This window comes from Vidua macroura, chromosome Z, assembly GCF_024509145.1.
Source record: "Vidua macroura isolate BioBank_ID:100142 chromosome Z, ASM2450914v1, whole genome shotgun sequence".
NCBI lineage: Eukaryota > Metazoa > Chordata > Aves > Passeriformes > Viduidae > Vidua > Vidua macroura.
The window spans coordinates 73,635,582-73,644,313 of NC_071611.1; positions in this window are offsets into that span (position 1 = coordinate 73,635,582).

An 8,732-nucleotide genomic window follows, 5' to 3' on the forward strand; every position below is an offset into this window, starting at 1 on the left:
ATTGTTAACAATAGGTTAGAAAGGGTTGTAAAATAGTTGATAATTGTTAAACAGGTGCTGTTAGTTTGGTTATGGTAAAAGGGGTTAAAAGGGTATTTATAAGAAACTCGGTACTCAACATACTGTATTACACCTGTGAAAAACGCCAATCACTTGTGTTAAAATTTTAGAAGTTTAATAGTAAAGAATAGTAATAAAAACAGGACAATAAGAATTTGGAGAATCAAAGTTAGGACAACAAAAGACAATAAAAAGCAAAGAATAACAGACATCCGTATGCTCTTGGGCACTAAGCCACAAAAGCATACCTCGCTAACAAAGGATTAACCCTTCAAACCCAATATGCCTGTTGCATATTCAGCTATCTCATACATGATTCACAAATTCTTTCCAAACAAAGGGTATTTTCTGGTTATTGTCAACTTCCCCCCTCATCTTGTAAATCAGTGTTTTGGCTCCAAGAAGTCTGGAAGAAGTCTGGTTCTTCCTGATAAGGAGGCAATAATTCTTTTGAAATTTTGGTGTCTTGTTGCTGTTATTTCTGTGCAAAGAATTTCTTGGTGATCTTATCCATTCCTTGAGCTAGTTAAAAAAAGTATCTTACATCGCATCGTTTCTATTTTAATATTATCTTAGAGCCTAAAACTATATTTACCACACTACTTAAAAGGATTAATACAGCACTACAAAAATTAATACAAAATTAATAAGTTAATTAACATAACTTTCCAGCATAACATGTATAGTATTCATTTTGATATTTGTGAAAAGACAATCACATAATATGCATTTTTCACACACCTAAGTAAAGTGCACCACCCCCCAAGTGAAACCAGCCAGCCTGGACAGAACTGTAATGGGCCAATGAAGCCCCTTAAACTTTCATGCAAATGAAGGATCCAAAAAGAAACAAATCCAAAGGGACAAGAAACAGGATAAAAAGGGGCATCTGACCCACTGAATTCGTGCCGCTCCACCTGGAACATTGAGGACATGGCTGTTCAAGAAGACCCAGTGCCAGCACCGCGGCATCCTCAACGGGAACGCTCCTGCTCGGCCTGCGGGCCCCCTTGCTTTAGGCCTTTTTATTATAATAAATGCTGAAATCACTTTTAGTACCGGGAGTGGGGTCCCATTTTTAACTGTACTATATCAGAAGAATTTACTAAAGCCAATAATAGTCAAAGTCAATAACTACATCAATTATTCATAACAATCAGTTAACAAATGTTTTCTGAATATGGGACTGGGAAGGCAGTGGACTTGGATGGGCGTCCTGGTTGGGAATGGGAGGAAATTCAGGGAAGTGATGCAAAGCTTTTTTGTAAGTGACAGTCTGTTGAACCACTGAGAAGCTGGACACGGCTCTGTGAAACACGCATGTTAAAGACAAAAAAACCCGGGAACTGTCTCTTGCGATGGGTGAGGAGGTGGAGGGCCCTGGCCCCCGTCTCGGCCAGGCCGGGCCGGGCGGTCCTGCCGCGAGCCAGGCCCCTTTCCCCCTCCCCGGCCACCCGCCGGTCGCCTCATCGGCTCCGCCCTGGCCAGGCCAGTTTTGGATTGTTTTATGGGACTTTTTCTATGTTTGTCCCCATTTATGAAGGGATTAAACCAAAGCGTAAACATAAATGTTAAAAACAGGCAAAATGAGGCTAGGATCTTTTAAAAAGCTCCGGCCTGTTTATTAAAAATCAAAGCAACTGAAGACGGGAGCCCAGGGTAAGCCTGTGGCCTACGCAGCAAGTCAGAGATACAAGTGTCAGCCTGTAGGCAGCACAGGCTGCTTCCTTGGACACTGGCTGCGCAGAAAGACCCAGGCGCTCAGCACCCGGGGGTTTTAAAGTCTCTTAAAGCTGCCGGATTGGTGCGCTCTTGATCCTTTCATAGATTGGCCTTTTTCCGGTCACCGGTTGGTCCAATTTGCGGTGCGTTCCTGGCCACTCATTCTGGGATGCTTCGATGTCACTGGCTGGCTCGTTGTCCGATTACAGTCCGGGCTGCTGTCATCAGGCCGTGAGGTAACCTTCTGGAAAGTTCTTACCACCCTCCTCTAGCGTGCATATGCTCATGCTACAGTACATTTAACTTCAGAACTTACTGCATTAATTAGGCATAACAATTCATTACATTCATTAACAATTCATAACAACATGACATCATTAACAATTTATAACCCCACCTACGAAAGCCAATTTTATTTATAACAATAACGTTGAAAGAAATGGGGGAAAAAAGGTTCTCTAGACCAGACTGCAGTCCTACAAGGGGATATTGTGAAAAACACCAATCACTTGTTTTTTAAAATCTTAAAAGTTTATTAGTAATAAAATAGTTATAAATAAATAGTAATAAAATTAGAGTAATAAAAATTTGGACAATGAGGATTAGGACACTACAAGACAATAAAATAAAATATTAAAAATTAAATTAAATTAAATTAATTAAATTAAATTAAAATTAAAAAATAAAAATAAAAAATAAAAAGCAAAGAACTACAGATGTCCAGATCTTTTTGGACACTAAACTGCCAAAAACATGCCTTGTGAACAAAGGAATAGCCCTTAAAAGCAACAGCCTGTTGCATATTCATATATCTCATACATGATGCAGAAATTCCTTGCAAATTAAGAATTTTTCTGGTTTTTGTCAACTCCTTCCCCTTAATCCTGGTGGCTCCATAAAGATGGAGAGAAGGTGGAAGAATGTTTGTCTTTTCCCATAAGGAGGCAGTAACTCATTAGGTGTCCTGTTGCTGTTATCTCTGTGGGAAGAGCTTCTTGATTATCTTATCCCTTTCTTGAGCTAGTAAAAAATATCTTACATCGCAGAGTTTCTATTTTACCATTATGTTGTAACCTAAGACTATATTTAACACACTACTTAGAAAGGATTAATACAGTATTACAAAATAACCCTCCATAATACATATAGCATTCAATTCAATATTTGCCAAGAGCCAATTATAAAATACGCATTTTTCACAGATATTTACTCTGTGACCACTGAGCTCTGTATAATGGAAGTCTCTACGGCACTATATGGGATCTTGCACGTTTGCCTGATTATCAGCACAAGAGACAAATTGTGTAACTCAGCAGACAAACTCTTAAACAGAGGAAGAGAGGCAAGGAAGTCCTACCAGTGTAGAAAACATACCAGACTCAAAAAAGTGTCATCCCTCATGCATAGGTGTCTAAGCTACTTTTTAAGAATGCCACAACCTCCACATGGGCTCTGTCCTAGCACTTCACTGTTCTCTTCTGCAAGTTTCCTAATTTCAATTTTCCCAGATACAATTTGGATTGCTACTTCAAAAAGGAAGTTAACACACTGATTTCTGCCATTAGAGTGGGTAAGAAAAACAGTCTTTACATATTTAAAGCCCAGAATGAGATGTTCCACCTTCTTTTGAGTAAAGAACCCCATGTTTTGTATCTCCAATCATCATAAGCTGCTCTTGTCTTTCTCTAAATGATCCACCAACTGAATGGATGACAGCACACAGATCTAGACACCAGCTTAAAGCATACACTGAAAAGAGACTGGAAGGCAAAAGCAGAAGTCCCGCTCTGCAACAGCACAATTCTGTTAATTCAAGTTTAACTTGAGAACCACGATAAATCTCATAAAGTTTTTCATCCAGCTCACATCATGTATGTCCACCACCAAATGTGCTAATGTCTGCTTATCCCTACTTTATGTCACTTGATTTTTTTCAAGCAACAGCTTCATCTGTCAGCACCAATTGTGACTCTTATCCCACAGCAAGCCTCCAATTTTCCCTAGCTTGATGTCATCTCAGATTTAAGAAAGTTTCCCCCTTATTATGTCATCCAGATCATGAATCCTTTGGTGGTTGCATTCTTTTTTCTTTCAGTTGATAAATGTCATCTGTTTTCTAATTATTACGCTGTAGAGTTATAGAGAACTGGGGGCTGTGCCCACATGAATACTAAAGAAGCATAGGATGCTCTGTACCTTTGGGTGCAAATTAAAGTGCAGCTATTAAAGCAGGCAGGATTTTGTACAATCTTGCACTAAATGGACAAGTTGTTGCCTTCAGTAACATTTTTCACTGCTTTCTTCAGGCATGGATGTATTTTTTGTGTTAACACTCTTGAGCTAAACATCATTGGTTTTCAGTTGATTAAGTAGAGAGGTGCCAGCTGTGTCAAGGTTCAGTAACAATTAGAAGTCATGACTGGCCATGCCTCCACAGACGTGTCTCTGGGGTTTGCAGGATAGCAGTGACATCAGAAAATTATAAAAAAACGGGCCCGCCAGAAACTGCTGCAGCCTGCAAATGCCTCAGGCATCTGTCTGGGACAAAGCTGTAGCATCCCATCAACTCTCCTCTCTCAGTCAATTCCCAAGTCTTCTGCCCTGGCCATGGCAGTGACTAGCTAGCATAGAGTAGTCCTCCTGGGAGTAAAAGACAGATTCCCCCATGGACTTCTGGCTCTTTGACCCCTGGTTTCTCCTTTCCCTGTTCCCTCATGGGTTGGATATATTGTTGCCCATCTACCAATTGTAAAATATCAAAGATGATATTTTTACTAATTTCTTTACTTACATTCATACCAATACCTTACTTTGCCTGATCTCCTTTTCCCTTTTCTCCTAGTTTCACTCAGTTTTAGCCTTCCCCTGTTTTCCCCTGACCCCTTCCTTGTTTTCTTAAACTAATAAAACGGGGAAAGCAGAGTGGAGGAAGGGGGAACAGGGGAAAGTGGAATAGAGGCATGCACATAGAAAAGGGGAGAGAGAGGGATTCATGTAATTGTTACAATAAATAAGGTGCCTTATTTATTGTAACAATTTTTAGGCTACAGCCCAGTACCCGGACAAACATCAAGATGCTCTCCAGCATGATTGTGAGGCTGCCCTGGATCATTGTCGGCACCAGCACTGCCTGGATCATCCAACAGCCCAAGCAAAATATATGGGTCACTCTTGTGAAGTCTTTACAACAGGACAGTTTCTGCATGGCCATGGGCAGCGTGGAAGAGCTTTTATCCCCATGCCTGCTGGGAATCCCTTTGGCATCCAAAGATTATCCCTATACAGGTAACAGGCCCAACCTTGTGGGCACCTGGGATGAGTGGACAAAGATTTTACCACATGCACCACAAGAAGCCCAAGAACTGGGGTCTTCCAAAGCAACATTGTGTGTTCACTTTTACTATAAGCAATCTAATCAGCTATGGTCTGAAGCCACGCAGGCCCAATTAATTCCTAGAAGAGATGTGACACCAATTTGAAAAGAACATAATTCGGCCAACTGGTGCAATTACACCATTCCCATATTGTCTACGTCCTCTCCATACCCCAGAGTGCTCCCCAGGGGAGTGTTTCTTATCTGTGGGGATGGAGTGTGGGCAGGGTTCCCCTCACGACTCCAAGGGCAGCAGTGCCCACCATCCACCTCCCCCATTTTTAGTGGTTCCCTTATGAAATCAGGTATTTATTGCCTTCGATGGGTTTGTATTTTTCCCAAAGCTGTTTGTATTTGTTTGGGAAGCAGGAGTGCCTGTATGTGATCCTGTTTACTCCATTGAGACAGCTTTGACTTTGCTTCCCAAAATGAAAAAGCAGAAGACTGTAGCAGGAACTAAGTACAGATAACATTTAATATATTGCTGTTGGTCTTTGCTATACCCGTGCCAAAATTGTGTGAAAATGTCAGTGTGTTCTCTTCCCTTCATTTTCACTTCCTGCTTTCCTGACCTATACAGTATTTTTTCATCTTGTATACCACTTTTATGCTCCCTGAATATGTTCTTTCCACTCTAGTCTGAGAATCTTATCTTGATCTCTGACTGTACTGATACGGTGCTTTACATACTTTGTCCTCATGGCATTTGAGAAACAGCTTTCTATTAGCTTAATCAAAGTTTCTAAGTCACTTGTATGTTCTAAAATTAGGAAGAATTGAATTTCTACTGCATGCTGTTGTAGCTGAAATTTATTTATAACCTGAATCCATTTATTCTGCCACTGATTAAAATCACTGTAAAGCAATGAGGCATGGCTTGTGGAGTTTGACTGATGGAGCTGTAGGCCTGTTTTGGCCAGCTATTTAATCGTATATAATCCATGCAAAACCAATTTTTAAACAAATTCAGAGTGTGTTGTGCTGCCCAGCCAACTGGACCGTTTTCTGTGTGCTGTGCAGTTGTGTGGGGGCACAGTTTGAATGCACCTCACAGTATTAACAAGGGAGAATGAATTGCATCCACTAAGAGCATGGAAATTTTTATCTGTGCCAGGTCACGGCTGTGGCCCCGACAGCACTGGGATTTATTCACATACTTTATAGACATACTGTGTCTAATTAGATAAATTTTGTGAAATCTCTTTTCTTACTCTGCTGTAAGATTATGCAATATTATGGCTGCAATCATTAGAAATGAACTGAGGAATTTTGTAAAGCTGTGAGAATGAACTTTGAGGGCTTGTTTTCAGCTGCACGCAGCACCGCTACTGCACATATGATGCATCTCTCTTGATTTTAACATTGCCCAGCTACAGCAATTAATTTTTCTTTGTGTTCCAGAGGGAGCTGTCCATCCTCCTAAACTTATACCAGAGCATGGCAAACGCCCATGTGCCTGCCAAACATTCAGACGTCGCCCTGGAAGAGTTACCTTGGACAGGGCTTTGTGCACTCTTGCGTGAGAATGTTGAAGCCCTGATCTTGAACTTCCACAAGGCTAACGAGAGGCTGAGTGTCCCCAGGCATCAGCTGCCTCTGCTGAGCTCAGGGACATTTGTGCACACTGCAGTCTCGTTACAAAGGAGAAGAAGGAGTGGTATTCATCCCCCCAAGAGGATTTGGACATTAACAAATGAACACCAGTAATTATGGCTGGTCCACTGCTCAGTTTGATGCTGTTGCTGTGAGCATTTAGATGGGACTGGAGTGTGCATCAAGTCTCTCAGCTCCACTTTCTGTGCAGGACATTCTGAAAGGACTGTCTGATACCCGCCACAGGCACCTAATTCAAGGATAATAAATTCATCTTACTGATGAAGAAACTCACAGAATGTAGTCATTTCCAGTCATAAAGCAAGTCTTTATTTTACCATAATCCATAGGCAAAATACACTTTCTCCAGGAATACCATCTTTAAATGATGTGTTTATGACTCAGATGCACTATTTGAAAGATTGCTAGTCTGGGGTTTTCTGTTTAATTGCAACTTTCGGATTATGGCATTTTTATTCAGAAACACAATAGAAAAACCTATTCTAAAACATGTCAGTATTTGTGTGAAGGAGGAGCTGTACTTTTCTGAGTGATATTAATGCAAGTGAGCTTACGTGGCCTTTCTTCCCAGAAAAGCTTGTATTTTTAGGAAAAAAAAAAAACAACCCTTTCTAAATAGATCAGCTGGGTCCAGAGACTAAGCTAAGAGTGGCTAAGCCACTCTTCAGGGTTCCACTTTGTTTTCTGGTTTATTTCTCTTTTGAAGTAAAAGAGGAAAGGGAGAAGGAAAGACATGGGAAGGGAAGGAGATGGATATTGTTGGCAGTGTTTGTGGGGATTGTGTCTTACTGTTCTTGCTTTTTGATTAAGCCTTGTTACTGAGACTGATTGTGAGGTCTCTAGGGATCTTCTCATGCACTTAGCAGCTTTTCTGGGATTTTAGACTGTGTTGTACCAAACTTTTTTCCTACAGTTCAGCGTGATCTTTCTGGAAGTGTCTTGCTGATATTTTCTAGTAACAAAGTGCAGGTGTGTGCATTTGGAGATCATTGTTGGCTTGGTTCATTCCTCCATGTAATTTGCATGGGAGGTGCAGTGTTAAACCACAAGACTGAATCCCTTCATGCTTGTTGAAAACGCATCGTAAACTTATGAGCTATTGTAAGGAAAACATTCTCTATGCTAGAATTCCCTGAAATTGTTTCAAAACTTAATAATAATCTGGAATGTCTTGGCTTTTCAACAAAACAAACAAAACAAAAAAACAAACAACAAACAAACAAAAAACAAACAAAAAACCACAAATAAAACAAAAAATTAAACACTGTTTTTTAATTATTGCTTGCAATCATCACAAATTTCTAAAGGATATACTTGGATTACTAATTTACAAATATACTAAAATTTAATACAGTTGTTTAAAAAAGCGTTCAAAGTGTCTGGCTTAGGTTTCCTACAAAGAAGGTGACAAATATCTGCAAGGTGGTAAAAGGATGGCAGAACCCAAACCAAATAAAATATTTTGTTTCAAAATATATTTCAGTTTTGTTTTGAGAACCAAGTAATTCATCTGCTGTGCAAGGGTTTTACTTAGTTTTAATGAAAATTTTGAAGAAATTACAGTTTAGATTTTATGCTGGAATAGTCTGTGCTTGACTCAAAGTGAAAAGGTAAATAATAATTTCTTCTTAAATTCTTGTCACACAGATATTTCACCTAGAATACATTTGCAAGCACAAGACTGACACTATGAACAACCTTCAGCAGAAGCAGGAGGAGGCTTTTGAGAAAATGTCTGAACAGTTAAAAGCACAGGAACATTGCAGGCAGAAAGAAAAGCAATATCTTGAAGAGCAGTACTCAAATATCCTTGTAGAAGTTCATGCAAGAGCAAAGGTATGGTGCTGGGAACTTCTAATTTTTTTTCTTGTACCATTTAATGGATTCTTTCAGTAGTTTAACACCCTTAGCAGTTTAAGGTCACTTGGGAATGTTAGTATATTTTTAAAGTAAAAAAAAAAAC